General features: G+C 40.7%; 1 protein-coding gene across 9 annotated transcripts in view; it reads right to left on the reverse strand.

Annotated features, from left to right (window-relative positions):
• Positions 1-22,719, reverse strand: part of INPP4B (inositol polyphosphate-4-phosphatase type II B) — a 271,956-nt gene extending 249,237 nt beyond the window's left edge. For 7 of the 9 annotated variants that reach the window (XM_048941067.1, XM_048941064.1, XM_048941065.1 and 4 more), the window contains exon 1: positions 22,612-22,719. The gene's annotated coding sequence lies outside the window, so the exon portion shown is untranslated. Of the gene's footprint in view, positions 1-12,737; positions 12,915-13,061; positions 13,524-22,611 lie in introns of those variants that run through there. The other 2 variants (XM_048941061.1, XM_048941062.1) reach the window with 2 other exon arrangements.
• Positions 22,720-22,990: the final 271 nt, after the last annotated feature.

The raw sequence follows: 22,990 nt of genomic DNA on the forward strand, positions 1-22,990 counted from the left end.
ACTTGCATTTTATAAAGGAAAGCTACGAGACTACAATAAATACAGAGATGTCATCTTTTCCCTTGCTCTCCCAACATTGTCATTTCTAATTTTTCTAGTCTTAGACTTTCCCAAAATGCCCAAAGGTCTGTGTAATCAATTTTTTGCAGCTGCTCTATCACCACCAAAATCAAGAGTCAAAGACAACTTTGTTAGTTATAATTACATGTTCTTAGCCCAAAACAGCATGCGTAAGCATACTTCAAGTTTTCAGCTTTTTCTCATCCCTGTTTGTCAGGTAAACAGCCACAGAAACCAAGAAAGAAAACAATGAAGACAGAAGAAATACAGGGATTATGACTTCACCTCCAGCTTTCCAAGCTACTCACGCTCATTCTTCTCATTCTCCCTTTGAAAAAAAAAAAAAAAAATTCATCCTTATCCTCCACACTTAACTGTTCGTTCAATATCCCTGGCTTGCATGAAGTATTACCTAATTTTTCTTTCCACAAAGCTAGACTGGACTAGGAACAGTGGAAACCTTTCTCTAGAAATGCCACTCTATTCCCTAACCTCTCTCTCACAACCAAGTTACTTCATTTTTCCTTATAAAGGCACATTATTCCCAAAACATTCTTTAACACAGACCTTCTCCAGCCAGAAACGCAACACTTAAGTTGACATTATGAAATTAAGCTTCCCGCAAGAACAACATCACATTTTATATTAAGACTGCGAAGTACCACTTGTACAAAAACAACAAAGAAGAAATGCAGATGAGCACAGTCAGACATATGATTTCAGTGTACATACTCAGACAATACATAGTCCTAACCAGATCATGAAATAATTCTTTATGCTGCTTTGTCAACAACCGCAAGAAAAGCAAACTGGACTGCCAAGTTAACAGCACAAACAAAATAGTCTCTGCACCATCGGGCAGAGTACCTGAAATCCTGCCAAAAAAAACCTTATCCAAGACAGGTATTTAAGCAATAACTCACAGCAAGCTTTCTCATGAATAAAACTACCCATCTGTTTTAGTAAGGATACAGTTTTAAAACTGAAGACCTGAATCAGGGTCCATTTCTTGGTCTCACCTGAACCTTCTGTTTCAGTTAAGTCACCAGAAAACCACCCTTCCGTGAGAAATTCTTGTGAGCATTCATCTAAGGAGATGACTATCACACTTCTCTGAATGAAGAGCAGAACTGTAAAATCTCAAGCTCCAAGGACAGACCAGAACAGAATTCTGAACTGTGCCAACCTAGACTTGTCTGACACAGATGAGAACTTGCAGTTTCATTTTTCAATATGAAGTTAAAAACCTAAAAATACAAATTCTAACCTGAATTACCAAGCATTTACTATTTACTGTTTCAATACAACTTCTGGCAGACACAAATGAAGATGTGATTCTTTATCAAGAAGCAATACGAAGTAAGCAACCATTTAGCACCCAATTCTAAATCAATTGTATTCCTTACCTGCTTCATACGCAGAAATTACCATATGCTCTTATCATTTTAATATTAAGGTTCCTCAATATTACTCTTATCATCAATATTAACATTTTAAGTATTAAATTCAAAGCTGAAAGCAATATCCCAAAACTACTTCAACAAAAAAAGAAAAGATGAGGTATCCATTGTAGTAACATGAATTGGAAGCTGAATCTAGTTGCTATTATCAATAATCTGTGCCTCACTGAATAATAAGATGCCCACCCACACAGCTGAATTCATAACATTTAGATTATGTTAGAGAGGTGCAAGATAGTAGTATAGCACATCTAGACAAAACAGTAAAACTTATTACATCCTGTTAGCTTACTGTTAACTGCAGCACCAGAAGTTTCCTATGAGAATGCTGATGACTCCTTTTTGGTTCCACCAGTGCTTCAGGCATGTCTATGTTTTTTTCCCTTGCTACCCTTCTGGCACGACAAAGCTTTATACGTGTTCATTTATACACGAGCAGTCTATATGAGCTCAGAGCTGTAATAAGGCAGTCAGTGACTAACACACCCAAGAACACCAGGAAGAAAACCAGCAACTTAATAGAGCCACTATCCGCAGATGTCCCATCGCATATTCAGTAACCATTCAGGAAACGAAGAACAAGTAATATTTCACATGAAAGACTTCAAGTATTACATTGATATGTTCCAAATTCAGGTTCACGGTGATTCCAAAGTTCTCAATTTAGCAGCTCTAGTGATAGGTCAGCCTCAAACTTGTAAAAATACCATTCATCTTTCCTTGAACAAAATTGTGCTCCCCTAGGCAATGCAGGCATCGCCATTTCCATACACTTCTAGTATGCTGATTAATTTGTTCCTGGGGCAGTGGTGCAGCCAGGGTGGTGCAATAGCTGACAAGACAAGGCTTGCAGGCACAGACAGCATCCACACCTTCATCCGCTGGATAACCCAGTACAAACTGCTTATTTGCTCACACAGTATGATCTAATGCTCAGGCTCATTTAGACATACTCTAGAAGACAGCTCAAAGCATAGGTTTTTAAGTCATCTGTCAATTTCTTAGACTATTTTGAAAATGAAAAATCAAGTCTCCCGACTGGATTCGTAACACCTACTGAGACCATGCTCTGAATACAGGGCTTCAAAACCTCACCTGCCTCCTCCTCCTCATCTCCCTCTCTTTAAAAGATGAGCAGCATGCTTCCTAATTCATTCTGTCACTCACTCCCTTCCTTTGTATTCCATGGCCTTAACTACACCAAACAATAAGCTACTGGAGTAGGATGCCTGGCTTGATGCTATTATCCCATCCTGGTACTGTCACACCACCCACATTCAGTAGCACCTTCCATGGTTCTGACATACAGGCTGAAGAGAAAGCAGAGACTTAAGAAGCCACGCTAAAACCCTAGCCAAACCCCAGATACATTGTGAAATGAAATCACACTAACGCTGTCCAAGTTCACTTGTTTTCTGGCATGGAGTCAGTTATTCTCCAACACTTTCACCTTTGCAAGAAAGTATCCTCCAAAACATTAACTGACAAAAGACACAGCAAGAAAACATCCTTAGATTTCTACGCTGTAGATTAGAAAAAGCCTTCTGGTTCCTTCCCTTAATTGATTGCACAAACCTGCCGAGTCATTCACTCCAAATCATGTAGAATATATAATAGGACATCTTCAGACTTAAGAATTGTTGGTTTCAGAGTCATCTAGATTCATTCCCTGCTCCAGCAAGCCACACAGTATGTCTTGCTTCTTCACCAAGAAGCATCATGCATGTCATTTCTGATATATAATACAAGAGAACTTAGAGAGGGTTTTGTATTTTCCTTAGTTTTTAAGAGACTGTTTGAAAATGTGCTTAGGTGTTATCTCACTGACACTATTACACATACATTATCCATAAAGAAAATAATGCCTTTTTCTTCGAGGAAAAAAATTATTCTATAGGACTGTCACAAGTGAGAAATGTAATGTTTAATTTGCTAAGTATCATCACAATCAAATGAGAGACAAGTTAGTTTCTCTTAACCAGTGAAATACAGTAAACATCAGTAGAAACATCATCATGTATAAAACTTCCACTAAAACACATCTTCCTCTTCCTCAAGAACGATCAAGAGAAAACGCAGTCCTTGCTACAATCTCAGCTTTCTCTTGATTGAAAAAAGGACAATTAAATAATTTAAGACGGAAAAAAGGAACTGAGCATCAGCAAGTTATGATCAAGAATGACTTTTGAGTAAAACACAACTTATGCATTTTCAAAGTAATGTCAAAGAGTGTTTAGAAAGTTCTCTCTCAGAACTAAGCTGCAATTACGGGCAAAGCGTTAACATGTATGGAAGGTCTAATGGTTTTTTTAACCTAATTTATTGATAAATGGGTTAGCTACACTCAGACATCTTTTCTCCTTAACTTAAGTTGGTCCCCTACCTAGAATAACCCAAATTGTTTACCCATGGAATGGGTATGCAGTTCCCTGTGTCTGTTGGTTTCATTATCTCATCCTTTCCTGGTAAATTTTAAGGCATTTCTTTCATATGTGGGACAGTCCAAACAAAACTTGTGTCTTTCCCTATTATGAACTTAGACTTCCTGTCCCCTTTCTCACATACGATTGTACTTCAGTCAAAGGATAGTGTTTATTTGGTATACATGATAGAAATTAAACAATTCACACTATATTATTTAAGCCACTACAGTTCATGACCTACACTCACATACAGCCACTTGCTACCTCCAGATACTACAAGATCTCGATTTTCTTGGTTGCATCAACTGTCAGATGCATAAAAACCTACTGGGAAGAGCAGAGCAAGTTGCACACAGCTCCCACCTCAGCTCCAGGTCTTGGCTTACGCTAAGTCTGCAAGCAATCTAAGGATGATAAAGACAATGTCTGAAAGCTATGAATATCCTTCACTTGGCTAGAATAGGGTCAATTTTATTCGGACAGAACTATATCAAGGTGAAAGGCAGCCACGTGTGAAGAAACAGTAAAAACCCATGTCACTGACCATAGCAAGAGAACAATTTAACCGCTCTATGTCAAAGTCTGAGTTTTCTTAACTAACAAATGCAGACACTAAATACTACTAATTAAATTCCAAGAAAAAAATATACACTCCTATCATCAAGCAATAAAGCAACTGGGAGCTTAATAGTACACAGGAGTAGAATTCACATTAGTTTGAGGACTACTTGACAGTAGTTCTGTGTATAAAACTTATTCTTCATCTTCATACAAAACTGGAAAAAAATTGTGATTATGAACAAGTTGGAATTAAGTCAACTCTTTTCATCTTCCAGATAACCATGTGGTCTAACACTACAAGACAGTTTCAAGGACAGTTCTGATCAGAAAGCTTACCACTGCATGTCCAGGAAGGAGGTATCAGATCCCAACATATCAATCCATGCTAGTTCAAGAAGGAAACCGGGAAATAAGAAGCCAAGTCTGATATCTGTGCTTCACATTGTATGAAGGATGCTAAACAAAGAATAGGGCTCACTAGAGTGACAAATCAAACTAAAGTTTTTACTAGACTCTCACAAATCCAACTTAAGCACACCGAAGATCCTAATGCTCTCCATGACCCAAATCCACTTGGACTTTGCCAAAATACAAGTCCTCTAAACACAACCACAGACAAAAGAACCTTTGAAGCAAGAAACACAATCAATAAGCAGGACAAGAGTCAATTTCATTGCTGAAGCTGCAGCACTAAGGAAAGTCAGGGCATCTCTTCATTTCCCAGCTCATTGCAAAGTTTCTTCCAGCCCTGATATTTTTATGGTTCCCCAGACAATCCCTGCTCTGTAGACACCAGTTTTCCCATTCCTTACTTCTAACCTAAGTTCACTCCACCTTACCTATTCACGGCATATGCACATCTGACCCCTAAGCTCAAGTCCCCACCCAGAGAAGGTTTTCAAGATGGCATCCACACTTGATTCCAAGGTACCTGCATTTCCACATCACTCTAATTATATAATTTCTTCTGAGCATTTCCAGAATCAACACAGGAGAGTGGTGTAATGAATATTTTTCAAGCAATTTTAAACTGAACTAAAAAACTGAAAACTGCTTTAGGGAAGGGGAGAAAAAAGAGAAAAGAACAGAAAAAAAATTCTTACAAAGAGCTTCCAGTAGCCTCAGAAAAGCTTACAGCAGTGCAAACAGGGTCAGAACCTGCTCCCACTGCTTAGGGGAGGTGAGAGATGTGTGACATTGCTGACTCTACAACAAGGCTCTTTTGAATTATTTACTACAGCAGAACCTACAAATCATCTGGACGTAAAGCTGAAACACTGCTCGACACACAGAAATGAAAAAATAGGGTCACAACCAAATGGCTGGTAGTGTCTTTTAAAATTGCTTAAAAATATATCTCGGGCTATATTTTCAGTATTCCTGCACTCCGTAATTGGATTTCAGTAAAATATTTCTACCTTAACCTTCAAATTGTAGAGGGAAACTGTGCTCTTTCAGAACACAGAAATAGACTCTCAAAGCTGATGTTTTTCAGAATTTAAAAGGTATCTGACAGGAACACAAATTCTCATAGGCATGGGCTAGATCTTCATCAGTCTCTTACGTGAAATAGTACTTAAAATAATCAAGTTGTGCATGTTTGGGAGGCTTTGTTGCTTGTTTTTTGTTTGTTTTGTTTCCCAAATTAAAACAGTTAATGAGAACAGAAATACTTTTAATACAGAGAGATAGCCATGAAGCTCAGAAAAATTCCACGTCATCTGCACTTAGTTCTTTCTATTAGACAAAGAAGACAAAAACACCAAAATTGAGCATTCCTTCAGACAAAATGCTCAAATGTGACATTCCATCGTAACACACCAAAATTGATTGTTAAGTTACGTGAATGAGCATAATTTTTCCTTTAAAAAATAGTAATTGAGTAGATATAAATCTTACTAGATATTCATAGACAGACCTGGGGACATTTCATTAGCAAGCTGTTCAACAAGTGCTAGCACTGAATTAAATATTCCAAATAACAATTATAAATGTATCCTCCCATAGAAACATGAAAACAATTGTAGCACATTCCTTAACAAAACATCAGATTACTGAAATCTGAGGAACAGCCTAGGTTCAGCTGTATGGGACCCACGTGCACAATTTAACATGGGTTAGCTCCCCTTTTCTTAATTGCCCTCAGAGAGAAGAGACTTGTTCTCAGGGCCCCCTGAGGCTCAACCCCTTGGTTCTGGTATCAGTACCAGTAATTCTTCCCATTTGCACCCACAACCACAGGTAACACAGAGATGCATTTGCAGCAGGCAACTGAATTATCTGTATTAGCAGAGGCAGAGTAACTTTTCCCCTAAGTGCACACATAGTGAAAATAAAAATTCCAACCTTGCTTCTAGCACCACATTAGTAAGAAGGATAAAATTTGAGGTACTTCTGCAGCCTCATCACACAGCACGCTAATGGACACGATGCACCCAGTGGCATTCCAAACACTTAGCCATGAAATTTTAAGGCTAAAATCATAGAGAATAAGCAGGTGGACCTCAAACTACAGCCAAGTGCTAGCCCAGAACAAAAACAGCTCCCAAGCTAAAATCTATTAATCATAGCACCACACTGAAAAAGAAAACCATCAAGAAGACAAGCAGCAAACGCACACAACGAAGCCTCTTTGGTCTGCACATCCAACTGGACAAGGATTTCAGTTTCCCATGACCGTGGTTGGAGGTTGAGGAAAGTATGGCATCAGATGGTTTATTTCTGGGATGCATTTGAAATTTATTTTCAGCCTATATAAAAGACAGCTATTTAATGTTGCTTCAGTGTCTTTTGCTTTTGCCCTAGGAGTCAGTGACTTCTCACAGCAAGCTTTTGTCAGGGAACTGGTCTGTCAGGCTGCCCTTTATTATTAGACCCATCTTCAGCTACAAATTGCAGGAAAAATTCCTATTCACATTAATACAAACCTCTACAGCTTTTTTTTTTTTTTTTTTTAATACATTGACATTTAGCATGCTTTTCTTTTATTTGTGCAAGGTCACCACAGTTGGCCATTCCATTAGGAAGGCTGATCAAAACAAGCCAAACAAGAAAAATATGTGATAATGCTGAACCCAACAGAGAGGCAACGAAGAGTCTGAACTGCCAAAAAGATTTGATGCTAAGTTTCGTTCCCCACAATCAATTAAGGACAGAAGTTAAGGATGAATTTTTACAAGACTACATAAAAGTAGCAGGCAGTAGGGGAGGGCACTATGTATAGCGCCACTCAAACACATATGTATGCAGTACAGTCTCCAAACACAGGGTTTTTGACATCTGCATTTTCTACCAATGCATCTCGCACATCATCTTCAAAACATTCTTAGTAATCAATGGTACCTACAGTTTTCTCCTAAGAAAAGCATTATAGTAGCAGCAGAAAAGGAAGGGTTACTTCATCACTAAACACCCCTACTGTTTTCTAGAACCCTTCTATACCCTACTTAAAAAGAGCCATAATAACAATTTGGGATTTTGTAAAATCATCTTTCTTCAAACACGTTCAGCAACTCATGACTTATACTTACAGTCTTCCTAATTTACTGCTAGCCTTACTACTGATTAATTTTAGTGGCAAGTAACATATATTTAGACAGCCTGAGTATATTACATAATCTCAGCATGTGGACAGCTTTCCAAAGACACTATTGTGACTGGGCTTTTGGTTGTCGTTTGTTTTTTGGGTTTTTTTTTTTTTTTGTCAGAGAAAGCAAATCCAATTTACAAAAACGTAAAGCTTTCATGGTGTTACATCAAACTGCTTTCCAATTTTACTTGCAAATAGATAACAGAACAGTTCATCAACTGCTCACAACCTTTACAGGCATGGTCCTGTAGTTGCTCTTGCTTTTATGCTAGGGAAACGTAACTCCAGGCTATCATATCTCGATGCTACAGAAACTGATTTAAAGGTTTCGTGTAAATCAGTTTCGTTATTTTTTTTTTTCCACCTTGATCAGAATAAAGCAAACTTGGTAGATGTACTGAGGCCTACTAACAAAGGATTTATTTCGCCCACAAACACCAGTCCCAACTCTCATTCTCTCTGAAACCCTCCTAAAATGTTTAAGTAATACTGAGGTGCATATGGGCTTTTGAAGGCAGATCTACCACTTGAAGATGACTGAAGTGACAGCAACTGGTTTAATGAGTATTTCCTCACAAACACATACACACACTTTCTGTAAGGAAAAGACAAACTGTAGCAGTACCTACATGTTTCAATTAGTCACTTTTTCCTGGAAATTATGTACAATTTCATTTCCTCTGTTAAAAAACTACACACTTGTCAGAACTTTCTAAGTAAATGATAAATGGTCCTAATAGAGATACATAATGCTAAAATCAAGTCTCATCTACTGATGAGTTTTCTTCGTTGGTGCTTGCAGCCTACAGTTTTAAAATATACACCACAAACAAGGTTTGCAAATAAACATCTGGCTTTCCTAAGCAATAAATGAAAACCACAAGCAAATTATAGTTATACTATACCCTGCATTAAACAATATGGAAGCTATCTTAAAGTAGGAGCCCAAACCTATCCTCTTACTCCAACAAATTAAACCCAAGACAAACGGCAAATAAAACAAAGGTAAATGAGTCGATATTTCACAAGATCACGTGCAGCAAAACTAAGCTTATCTATGATCTGAGCCATCAGAGCAGCAGCTGCTGCGGGCTTAATTCAAATGACTGAAGGTTTCTTAGTATATCACACTGCCACCTAGTGAAGCCAACACTCCTATGCTCCACATCTCCAGTGCTCTGTTAGAGAGACAGGTAACTAAAAATGACAAAATTGTAGACATTACCATTAGTATATATTTGTTGGAAACTCAAAATAATTTGAAGGAAAAAAAAAAAGTACAGTAACATGCTAAATCAGTATGATTGAGTACTAAAAGTTCAAAATGAATCTGACACCAAGATGAAAAAAAAGAGGAAAAAAATCCTTGAGACACAACAGATAAAAAGTGTATGCTTATATTTCCATCACATATGCTTCACTTGGAAAAATATTTTATGTAGACTCACCAAGTGAAAACTAAATTACTGCTGCTTTAGCATCTGTGCTTGTATAGAAGCTGTAGATGAAATTGAAGAGTATTTCTCAAGAGCAGGTGATTATTTCAAAGCCCCTTTAAAAAAAAAAACATGTTGCCTAACTGTGTACATCCAGCATCTTTACTGCAAGGTTTAATCACTGGATCACTGCCTCACAAGGCTGATCACAGAGCTGTTGCAGGAAGAGCTGTGGTGCAGAACTGCAAGCAAGATAGCTGCATGGACAATTTCCCCCCACACATACCATTTTTATCACTTCCAGCTAACAGAAAGGCTTCATCACATGGTCATTCTACAGCAGCCACACTGCTTCTGAATTGCTGTCAGTCATGATGCAAGTCCCAGATGTAGCATAGCTCTGTAGTTGCATTTCAAAGAGAGGGAACCACAAACTTGGGTAAACCAAGAAGGCATTTCGCTTCTCATATGCCCTCCAACTTCCTGATTATTAATTCTAAAATTTATCACAACCCTCAATCAGGAAGGGCATCAGCAAACCGTTGAGACAGCAGACTGACTTATTCCGAACATCAAACAGTACAGTTCCCACTTCTGTGGGCCAAATTCTGTGCATGTAAACTGGAATAACCCAATAAAGAGATTTATTCCAATTATGTCATCACACCAGAGAAAACTTAATCCTACACAACTTAGTTTCTACCTGTTTTCTTTAGCTGTCCACACAAATACAAAGCAAACAAAACCCAGGCAAAGCAGCAAGGTTACTGCTGTAACAGAAACTGTACAAAACCACAGTGTTGACACTCTCTGCTTAATGCTCCACTTGCATTGCAGTAAATACAGCAAGATACCAAGTCACATTTAGTACCTGGCCATTCATGCCCACTGTCATGTTTCTGAGTCACTTAACAGAAATACTTGCCTGAAGTACAGTGCATCCTATTAATATTGCTGGAATACAGTATACTACATTGTAACTGCATACAAAAACCTGAAGGTACATTAAAAACAGTCAAAACACAATAAAAGCTCATTTTCCGCAAGAGTTTCTCCTTCATTTTCCTCCATCGAGCCACCACTTACCATTACAAAAAAAAGAAATTAAGACTTCTTAGTATCTCTTATTAAGAGATTGCACTCTGTTTGCCAAACGAGCATTTTAGCAACAAGCAAACTCCTATTGGCAGCTGTACAGCTAACAGAATTAAGCAAATTGATAAAAATGCAAGTGCTTAAGTTATGTATATGTGTAAAGTTGAGGAGAAAAATGCTGTTAAATCAGTGCTCCCAGCCAAAGCACAGACTGACTTCACTACCATAATCAGGCTGCGTGTTCACTGAGGTAACAGCATAGGGTAAAATTGCATACCAACTAACTACACAACAAGAAGAAAAATATTCACCACAAGAATACAGACGGATTTCACTTGTAATGCTACGGCACAAGGCAACTGAGGACTAATTCAATCTGCCAAGGAAATGAACTTGACAAACAGCATCCCATTTACCACGTTTGACACAGTACTATGTTGAGTAAGCATCTTGAGCTTACATCTTCTGAATTTTCATTAGACAGAGCCTTCCTCAACACTAAAAACAACCTAAAGGAAAATGCAGGGCAAAGTCACTGAGGAACAGGAAGAAGCAGCTTAGATCATCAGGTGAGGCACAAAGCCTATTAGCATCCTAATCTATGGAAATCAATATTAACCTCCTCTGCAGCTACAGCCTTAGAAACTACAGTAAATGAAAGAACAGCCTTGCTCAGTCTCTTCCGGATTCAGAATGAATTCTGAACTTAAATCTAAAACACTTTAGAAGAAGGAAACAGTTGCTACTTAAAGTAGAAACTCTACAGGTACTGACCATTAACATTTTAAAACCCACAGCTGAAATGCATAAGCATAGTCCAGAAAGAACTTACTGTAAACCTGGCAAATCTGACGAGCAATGGAATACAATTTGCTACCTCTTGAGACAAATTAATAAGTACACTACCTACAGCCATACTGATAGCTATAACTACTATTCTTTGATGTGAAAACTAAGGGAAACTTGTGTAGGTACCCCATCCCCAAAGGCATTCAAGGCTAGGCTGGACGTGGCTCTGGGCAACCTGGTCCGGTGGTCAGCAGCCCTGCACATAGCAGGAGGGTTGAAACCAGATGATCATTGTGGTCCTTTTCAACCCAGATCATTCTATTATACTTCACAGATACAGCTCTCCAGAGAAGTTAGGCCAAAAGAGAGATCAGCACTTATAAGGTTAGAGAAACCCATGGAAAAATAGAACTTGAGGACTTGCAAGTGAAAGAAAAGCTTTATTTTTCAAGGTAGGTGATCTTCAGCACTAGAGACTGCCAAAAAAGGGAGGGAAAAGAAAATAGACAAATGGAAACAAGGACCCTGAAGTAGTAACACCGCCCTAGCTCCCATCCATGTCATCAGGGCTTCAAAAATCTCAAAGGACTAATTTCTTCCTCATATTTATCTTCACGTAAACAGTACATGGACAGTAACAAGGACTCGCATGCTCAAATCTCACTGAAAACACACTAAACTGAAGCCTGAGATACACACTGGGTCTTAAATCTACCTCAACTTAAATAAGCAAAGCATTTAAAGTAAAACGTTTGAAACACTGCCTTGTCAGAGATTATCTCACCTGTAAAACACGTAATAGGAAATAGGGTTTTGTCAATAACCAAATCTCTACGTGAACTCCTGCCTTCATGCAGTCTGAGAGACACAGACATTTTCCCCCATCATTTTTGCTACATTAGACACTAAAGTACAGATCGAGGGGGGCCTGTAGCCCAGCCAAGACCAAAGAGCAGCCTCATTTTGAGATTCAAAGCCAGATTTAAAAAGCATACATATGCCTTGGTTTTGGGATAGATATTTTAACGCATCCTTAAGGGTCAAGTAAACAAATCAATTTATTCTACAAAATAAAATAGAAGCATAAAACAGACAAACAGAAGCATCAGAAGAATTAATTGCACAAGAGATGGATTTAAAAAACAGCCCCACGAAGACCTCTTGCAAATATTTGCAATGCAAACAGCGCACCGGGTTAGCCTTGAGGAGCAAGCAAAGAGCAAAGCACTAGCTCTGCCATTCCTGCTTCCAAAACTGTATGTCATTTCGGCGAAAAAGAACAAGAGCTGCGCTGCCTCCCACATTAAACACCATCCCTTCTCACCCCGCAGGCCCGTCCCCGCCGCCTTTCCTGGCCGGCAGCGTCGCAAGCCGCAACTCCGCTCAACTTCTTTCCTCCCGACACCTTCCTGCAGCTTCCACCGCGTTTCGCCCCGCCGGGCGCCGGGGGCAGCGCCGAGGGCGCTCTCAGCCCCGACTCAGGGCCGCGCACGCCTGGCGGGCTGCAGCCTTAAGAAACTTGATAAGGGAATAAAAGGGAGGGACTTCGGCGGCACCGCTCCCGGCTTTTAATATCTCCTGACGCTCCCAGCGGGGAAACCAGGAACCAAATCGCCCCGCCCGCCCGCCGTGCCCCGACGGCTCTTACCTGCCCAGCGGCGGCGCGACCTGCGTGGCACTGCTCCCCGGTGCGTGCGTGTGCCGCTCGGCGAGCTGCTATTTATAGTCCGCAGCCTTCAGCTCGGCGGCAGCGAGAGGAAACGAAGGGCTGCGCGCCTCGACACCCGGAGCCGGGCTCGCTCGCCCGCCCCGCCGCCAAGGCGAGTCGCGGCTCCCGCTCGTTGCGAACACCGGCGTTCCTGCCTCCGACGCCGCCCTCGGCCGAGTCTCCTCCCAATGTCACCGCAGCCCGTGTGGCTCCGAGCCCTGCGGCAGGCGGGCGGCACGGCCGCGCGGAGGTGACCCGCTGCTGCCGCCGCTGCTGAAGGAGGCGAGACCGTCACTGGGGTGTAGGAGGGAGAAGCCGCCGCTTGCCATTCACCTCCCGCCGCCCAGAGGGAGCCCGGCCTCCGCGGCCGCCTCTGCCGCGCGCCTGCCCCGGGGGGCGGCCCGGCAGGCGGCGGTCCCTCGGCGGGCGGCTGGGCTGAGCCGGGCGGAGCGACTCCGCCTCCATCGGCCGGGCGGCCCGGGCGCGACGGGGAGGCGTTTGTCACTTCCCGCGCCCGGAGCGGGAAGCGGGGCGAGTTGCTGCGCTCATGCTCAGAGCCGCAGAAGTTTGGCGGGCAGGGAAGGAAGAAGCCCCTCACGGCAAAGTGGCGCCTCGAAGGCTTCACCTCGCGCTCCGCGCTGCTCTCGAGGCGGGAGGATCGCTGCTCAGCTGTGCGTCAGCGGGCTTAGCAGTCCCTTCAGAGCAGCCTCGAGGTACCCCCGGAGCGCAGCAAAGCCTATGGGCTGGGCTAATAAATACCTTGCTTCTCCTCTAAATGAATTCTTGTGCTTTTGTCTGGAGTTAGTGCTAACCGGAGTTCTTCCACACCACAGCTGGACCCGATTTGGGGGTTGGAGATCCACGATCCTTGAGGTCCCTTCCAACCCAGGCCATGCTGTGAATTAATTTGGGAGTGAAGCTATACACGCAATTCTTATGCCACCATACACAAAAACAAATGAAGCCAACGTACACTAGATTATTTCAGCCTGGTAACACTTCATACAATGTTCAGTTTGATGTCTCTACATCAAAATATACACTATTGCCTACTGTAGTCACCTACAGTTACCTGGACAACACAATAAACTAGTTCCAAAAGATTTCAATCAAGACCGAGTTACACAAAGTTGGAAGCAGAAGGTGGGAGCTAACAAATACTTGTGTTTTAACTTAAATAGAAATGAAAAGCCTGAGAAGACACACAAGAGTTGGTCAGGACTAAATATTTAAGCATTAAAAGGAGAGGACAAAGACCTAGCTTGATGGGACCACACATTTAGGTAAAGCTGTTCAACCATAAGCATTTGCAGAATCGTGCTCACTTTGAACAAGCCATTGTAATGAAATGAAACTCCCCTTTAAATTTGGACATGTGTCTGATTATCTCGTGAACTTCCTTTCACTTCTGACAACAGTAATTCCTTCGTCATCTGCTTGCTTGTTCAATTTTTAATGCTCCACAGTATACACAGCATAAAAGATCCTGCTAGTGTATGAGCTGATATCAGAGTGCCACCAATGACAAGGGACATGGTAGGCAGGAAACAAGGAGAACTTAGCCAGATGGAGTTCTACAGTCTGTCTCTTTCTCTGTGCTCCCTGAAGGGCCGAATACAGTTGAGGTTTATTCTGCAGTTTCTCTCCAAACGAAATGCGCTTAAATGTGCTACAGAAGCACCTGCTTAGTTATTTCAGTAATGAAACCTTCATAGCTTGCGGCACACAAGGAGCTGTTATCAAAACAATGATCTTGACCATACACTTAATTCTCGGACAAGGCTTGGTTATACAGCAGGTCATACTGCAGAGCACAGGAAGGAAGCAGTCAGATTTTTAGATTAGACTTCTACGTTAAGACAAGCTATCACTAAAAGATGCCTGTTCAGAAGACTCGCTTATCTTCTTTGCCCCACTGAGAAGCATAAGAGTTTTACTCCTCCTCCAAAACGTTTTGAAATTATTGTATAGGTTACAGCTCTTCCATCACGCGGTCAAAGATTTCAGAGCTCAGAATTACACATAAAAATATCATCTAATGTTCAGAAGTACTGAGCCCAAAACAATTTCAAATAAGTTTCAGTACTCGCCATCTCTGAAAAATCAGGGTTTTTTTAAAGGGCCTAGATACAGGTTTCAGACACCTAACTACATCCACCCAGGCTTGAAAATTAACCTACATATACCTGTGCTTCATAATAAATGCAGCAGAAAACATCAGATGAGCCATAAAAGCGTTCTCAAAAAAGCAGAGCAAAAAATCGCACCATCAGAGCATGAGACACTACCCTGATGAAGCCACTTGGCTGTGCAATTCAACACATTCCGGCATACGGAAAGCAGCACCTGAAGCCCAGCCTTTAATAGACAACTGGAGTAGCAGAATAATCAAAAGCAAACACTTACTGAGGCAGATTCCCTGTTACTTGTTTAGTGATATTCCCCAAAAATATTTTGCAAATCAAAAATGATTCCTCCAATGTCTCTCCTTTTCTGCAAGCCTACCAGCTAACACACCTACTCCTACACACGACCTCTTGTATTACATGTTACACACATTAAGTATAGCTAAGCTTCCTGGTCTGATATTATTCTCTTTGAGTGTAGAATCAAACTGAGGGTCTCTCGCTCAGTAAGAGAGATGAGAATGAGGAGGTGAGGGAGGAAACAAGAAATTTAACTGTGACAGACTGAGGGCTTCTCAGGGGAACAACATATGGAGCTACAGTGGAATATCCCTGCTCTGCTCCAATCCAGCTAGCAAGGCTTGCTATTTCCAGGCCAAGGCCCAGGATCAAAGAGAACAATAAATCACTATCTCCAGGATGAAAAAAAGAAGTAGGATTTAAAGGTCTGCCAGCAGCTCGAACAGTCTCTCTGGCAGAGAAGCTGCAGCATGCAATCTGAGTCTCCCAGCACACAGGGTTCATGGACATTTACTCCAGTTTTAAGGAAAGGCAAAAATCTAAGCAAGAGAAAACAGAAAACTTCAGTGTTATAGGCCTTCGCTCAGAGCACATTTAGATGGAAGCATGTTTGCTTCCAAGAAGCTTTCTGTGTTCTATTTGATCAGCGTTATGCCTAACTGTTTACAGCCAGAATGAGTGCCTGTGTAGGATAATAGCATTGCTTCTCTGTAACAGCCACAATACAGCAAAAAAAGAAAAAAAACTTCTTTGACCACAAAGTATTAATTCAAGAAACAAACCTTAACAAGAGCATAAACTGTCACGTTATTAGTGGCTGGTAACGGAGCTTCCATAAAGCCCAACATCCTTCTCATAAAGCATAGCCAACAACCCTGCCTGAAACCAAAGGATGCTCCTGGCACTGAACCAGAACCGAAAACACCAAATGAAAATAACCAAAAACACATCCGAAGCGAGACAGAACTTGGCTGGTACAGCTTCCTGCCTAAGTGTCACTGTAGATTACTGCACAGAATTGAAGTCTGTGAACTCTGTCAGGCTCTTCACAAACAGAGAATCAGTGACCGTGAACTAGAGTTTGGCTGTCAGTGCCTCACACCTTGTTACATACACTGATGATGAATGTATGCAAGAAGTTACCCTGCTGATTTAATGGTGATTTATACCCAATATACGCATTGCAACATAGCTATAAAAAAAAAACTGCAAAAGAAGCAAGAGGACTGAACCAGGTACTGTGAGGGAACCAGAAAATATGAAGTACTGCATGAAGCAATATTTTAACTTTACAGCTTGTTCTGCGAGTGCAATCCACTGTGCCAGGACTACAGGGCAGAGGGGCCTACAAGGGCACCGCCAACACTTAACGCCCACAACAGGAGCAGCTAATAAAGCAGAGGTGAAACTGAGGCATATCTTACTAGAAAACACTGAAGAGAAGTGTAGAACACTTCCTCAGTTATCCAGAACTGCAGACTTCATTGAAACGCAGTGATAAAAACAATCCAGAAGCATAGGCAGAGATCAAAGAGTCAGCATCATACTGCACACCAAATAACCTATGAACAGTAATGCAGACAATAAAAAACTCCCCACCAAAACCAAGTTCAGTGCTGCACAGACTGCACCTCCTGCTGAAAGATAGATAGATTTGCTTCCTGTACTCTCCTGCAGTATTTCTTGTTTGTGGTACCAGTAGGGAATGATTGTAACACAGTTACATAACTCAGATGTTGTTCTATGCACAAGGTATAAGATATGTATCATCAGCATCCATCTGGACAGTAATTTCACTTTTCCTCCCCCAAAGTTGGGAAAAAGTCAGTCTGAAATATTCCAGTAAGAGAACTCTTGCTGCTTTTTTCCAATGGCATTTTCTCTGAAGCTCTTAATGTCATGCAGTTTGTTTTGTTGCTTTCTGTTGTTCTTTTGGGTTTTTCTCATGCATTTTATTAAAAAAAAAAAAAAAAAAAAAAACGAGAACAGTAACAACCAGATTTCCACAGGACAGCAAAAACGATTGTATCACTAACATAACGCTTGAAACATCGCTTTTGGATGAGTTAATAAGTTCAACACAAACTTCCTCAACTGCTCAAAACGTGATAATGGGGTGGTTTTATTTTAACATTACATCACATGAGTTACTTCAAAGCTTGCAGAGCCACTGCGTCAAGTCATCTCCCTCATTTGACAGCAATGCCCAGGCCTAAACACAACCATATCCTCCAAGACAGACATACTCACATTCAGTATTAAGGACTGTGGGGGCTGCAGCCTTAAAAAAAAACATGTCATTTTTAGCTGATGCTGCACCCACATAAGCAACTACACAGCACACAAGGTAGCTATTGACTTACTGTTTTATTTCTATTAGTACAAACTCAGCAGGCTTTAAGCCTTTCTACTAGCCTTCGCACAAGACAGAAACCACAGTTTTTAATAGGACCGCTGCTACTTGCCATCTTTCAGGCCAAAAGCCTTATCACTAGATGTTGGATGCTTAACCTCCGCCAAATAAATAAATTACACTGCTCTGTTTCATCTCAAAAGGCAAAAAACACTTGAATTTCTTTTGGCAACACATTTTTGGGACAGAAGGTGGAAGGTCAAGCCAGCAGTTAGCTTATTGTCTGAAGCAATCAAGTCATTGGACAAGCTGAAAGGCAGGCAATACAACCTTCCCTATTTCCTAACAGGATTTTGCTATTGAGGCATTCCCAAATTCCCTTTAAAGTGGGGAATTTCAAGGATCAGGCCTGATTGAAAGAATATATGAGATTGATAGATTGAGATATGATACTATATTGAGAATAAATTTCTCAAACAACAAAAGCCCTGCAGTCAGAAATGCAGCTCTATGGCACATATATCCCCCACAAACACCCCGTGAAATTAAAATACAGACTATCCGCTTCCCTCTCTTAAGAGAAAGCTGCAACAATTCCCTCTTTACCAACAAAACATCACCTTCTTTTAGGCCCTTCCAAAAGCTCCAACAAATCTTATTTCCTTCTGGATTTAATCCTCTACTTTTTCTTACCTCACCATTCAGAAGCAAGAACCATTTCTCCTCAAACCGCAATGCCTAAGAAGTCTCCCTGCTAATGGCCAGCTGCTCCCAGTTTTCTCATTTTCCAAAGGGAAAAATTGGCAGGAAACAGCCGAGTTCACATTCACATTGCCCTCCCTTGGTGTAATTAATTTACATCCCTTTATGTTGAAGATAACTTTCTCTCAAATCACGGTAGTACTTTATTTACTGAGCAGGGTGAAAATTAAAAGGCTTGATGCAATGGAAAATGAAGTCTTTAGAGCTCTGTGGTGGTGTAGTTCACACAGCAGTTCACATCCTCCTTTGAAATAGCTTTTGGCTCCATTTGCAGCATCTAAAAAACTGAAAATGCATAAATGCCTGCCAGCATGAAGCAGCAAGCTATGATACCTTATTACTGGTAGCTTGATAAAATGATTATGTGAAATCTCTCATATAATATGCTTTTTCTTCTGCAGCTGCATACATAGAATCCTCTAACGTATGCCCTGCAAATTCACAGCAAGAAAAGCCCAACAAGGTACCAGACTTGTCTAAACTAAACACTTGAAAACTAAAGGAAATCATTTAAACTACAATTTTAACATATACTCTGTTCCTTAGAAAAGTAGGTACCTATAGCTTGAAAACAAATGATGTTTTGTGTGAACACCAACAAAATAATCATTTTTAGAAATTGCATTTTGTTCCATTTGCTGGCCATCCCCTTGGCACTGGGAGTGGCTTCAGACCCGTATGACAGGAGGAGCTGATAACCGAAGGCATGATTTGTGCAAGTCTGTCATGGCATTCAGCAGCATTATTTTACTTTAACTTAGACCTCCAGTGGTCGAATATATGCAGCACAGAACAGCGTGGGAACATAAGAAATAAAGTTAGTATGGGAAATCTCACAGCTTTTCAGTGGGTATCTGACATGCACACTAACAAAACATTAGAGTGCTGGAACCTGGTGCCCTGTGCCATGATGTTTCAACCCTCTCTTCTTCCTGAAAAGGCTAACCATCAGGGACCTAACTGAGATAAACTAACTAAAGGCTTCCAGAACACATCTGTCTTTCACCATCCTCCATCCATGCATCAAGAGTAATGTTCTTGCTAGTAACAGTAGATTAACCACATCAAATGCTTTCTGGCAAAATCTAAGTCTGAAAAAAATAGTCACTGCTCAAGACATCAAACAAGCAGCTCTGAATAGCATATGTATGTGCTACTTAGGAAGTGCAGCAGCACAAAGGAGGCATCTGAAAGTGGGGCTGGTGTATGGCTCTACACTAGAAGCAAGGAGCTCTTGTCTATCATGGAGATAAGATGCCAGCAGTCAACTAATTGGTAGCAATCCTCCCCAAGAGGGGAAAACTTGTGGCTTTCAGGGGGAGTTTGATGAGATCTTCCTGTTGCTCTTTTCCTCTAATTTAAGGAGGAAAAACACAGTTCTAAAATCCACTGTTTGAAAACTTGCTGATCCCTGCTCTAATCAGCTAACACTGTATAGTCTTAGCCACCTCTATTTCAGAGAAGTTTAACATAGAGGATAACTTTGTAGCACTGCTTTGTGTTGGCGTATTCAGGTACCTGTAATGCACCCAAGCCTACATTGAACAATGATTTTACTTCTGTTTCCTACACATTGGCAGACCACATGCAGACACTCACCCCAATCTTTTTATGCTGGTCACAGCAGGACTTCAAAAAGGATATATTTTACTACAAAGATGAGCAATCACTTGCAAAACCCTCTGCAGCATTTTCTTACCCACTGTGCTTAAATTCACAATTTGACGCCATTCAAAAATAGCAGTCTCTTGTCTACAGACGATACCGCAGCCTGGCTTAGGGTAAATGATTAATCTAAAAATCATCACTGCTTAATGGTATATTCTATTCCCAATACTGCAATTGAAAGCAGTAGTACAAAGAATATTTTGGAGAGCTCAATATATACCCTACCTGATTATGTCCCTTACTTCTCATTTCCTGATCTTTGATATATTTTGGATTTTGACCCTGCCTGTCCTGTAGAAACTTATATGTAACAGAAATAGACTAAGAACTAATAATGTTCACTGCTTAAAGGGGCTGCACATTCTGCCAAGGGCTATTTCTTCTGCCTTGCCTTGTAAAGTAAATGAAACAAATGAAAATAACTAGTACATGGCGATTGGTGGTGAGGGCAACAGATTTTAGTTCCAGATTATTCACTGACCTGCCACAATTTTGGGAGCATCATTTTGCACAGATCCAGCTCACTTGTTATACACCTGTAATCCCCTTCACTGACCTCATAAGTTAGAGAGGGCCCACACTATAATTGGCTTCTCAACACCAATGTGCCATTCTAGCCATGAAATATAATTTTTCTTTACTACAACCAAGATGACTGACTGTGGGGGAAGCAATGAGGAAGATTTTTTTTTTTTTATGTGTCATAGGACTAGCTTAGAAGAAACTGGAATCATTGAAATTGTTGGCCTGGAAAAGGTCATAAACCTTAGGAAGGAACCATATTCTCTTCTATATTTCTCAGACCACCATCTGGTTTACTCTGCATCTAGGACAGACTAACCTTAAATTAATTGGGGTGTTTAGCACAAACTGAAATTTTCAGCAGCAGACCCTACACTAGACTGAAGTATTATTCATTCCAAGAGAAACATACCTTAAATAATTTTTGTCATATATCAGGTCATATGAGAAGTCAAGCCCATTCTTATCAAGAACTGACCTCTATCCATTCATCTACCAGTAGATTTGTTTCAGAGCTATACTCTGCACCTTTCTCAGTTATTTCTTGGTCATAAGGATAGATGCTATATTCCACTGAATTTAATAGGGGTTACTCTCATGAAGCTCCAGGATTACTTTTACAACTCTACACTTGGAATATTTAACTCTATACTTCATATATTTGTTTGTAATTGTCCCACTGTTTTGCTACTGCCATGCAACCTCCATATCTTAGATCAGAACCACATACAGCCAGTGATTGTAGAAGAAAAGCACATATAGATAGAAAGGAAAAAAAACAGTTTAATTTTAAAAAGAAAATTTTGGTAGGTGTGTAAAAGTAACTCCTGAGTGTATTGGGTTTCTCAGTTGAGTGCTTACAGGTAAATTCTTCACGAATATAACAGTCTTCAGAATAAATACTACTTCAGAATAATTCATCTAAGCAATTGTCACTACTTTAGTAAAGAAAATAATTTAATTGTAGAGAAAGCAAGAGAAGAAATACCCAGTAAACTGCCATACAAAATTAAGAGTTATCTCTATTTCGTGTGCTGGGTCACATTCTGTTCTTGCTCCCCTGTAACAAATCCATAGAAGTTTTGTTTGAGTCAGCTGAGCTGTTGTAAAACTACAGCATTTGTCTAAGAACAAAAAATAACTCACCCCCTCTGTATGAAATGCATATGGAGCTTCCTACCCACCAGACCCAGGTAGGATTTACCACCTGCATACTTACTGTTAGCAAGCAAAACCTCAGAAACATAAGCCAAGTACTTTACGTCTACAGTGACTGCTAGGGAAGGCATGACAGATGAGCAAAGAAAGTACAGGGGTGGAAAGCAAAACCAAGGCGAAGGCTGGGCAGCTCCTCAGAGCTCCTGGGAGTAGCCACTACTATAAGGCTTTATTTTGCTATAGAACTAGAGAAGAAGAAGAGAAGAGCACATTTGCACTCAACCTCACATGAGCTGTTCTACAGAAAGGCAGTAATCCTCCAAATCCTCAAAACACTTTCCGGGTAAATAAAGGTAAAAATAAAAAAGATGAAAAGAATACTGCTTTCCATTAAGTGCTTAATCAGTGATCTTTACCAAAGGAATCAGGAACATACCTACATCTTCCCTGAATAACACTTCAAGTTCTCATATTGCAATGAAATAGAAAAAACAACAACAACAGCAAAGTAGCAAAATCCCAGAATGCAGTAAGTGAAATAAACCCAAGTGCAACAGCTACAAATGTAAAATCAAAACAAACAAACAAAAAAATGACCTACCTTCAGAAAGCTTCAGGTACACAAACAACACCAGCAAGAAATTCTCACCTCTGCTGCCAACCCTTAAATGAGGTCTGGGAAGGGGAAGAGCCAGGAAGCACCCCTTCTGCTCGCTCAGGAACATTGCATGCACCTGAGCACCACTGGGTTGACCCTGCCTTCCCACCAGGTGCTCCAAGGGCTTATGTCAATCATATGCTCTCACAGGTGCTTTATTTCAGAACACACTGCTGAATACCACTTCTCTTGATTAAACCTGTAGAAATACTTTTCTTGTTGTACTCATTTTCATATCAGATTTAGAAAGCAAGGAGACCTGATATCAGGTTTTATGCAGGAAGGCGTAAGTATTTCAAGGCTTTCTGCCATTCACTCTTCA

Source organism: Lagopus muta, chromosome 4 (assembly GCF_023343835.1).
Source record: "Lagopus muta isolate bLagMut1 chromosome 4, bLagMut1 primary, whole genome shotgun sequence".
NCBI classification, from domain to species: Eukaryota; Metazoa; Chordata; class Aves; order Galliformes; family Phasianidae; genus Lagopus; species Lagopus muta.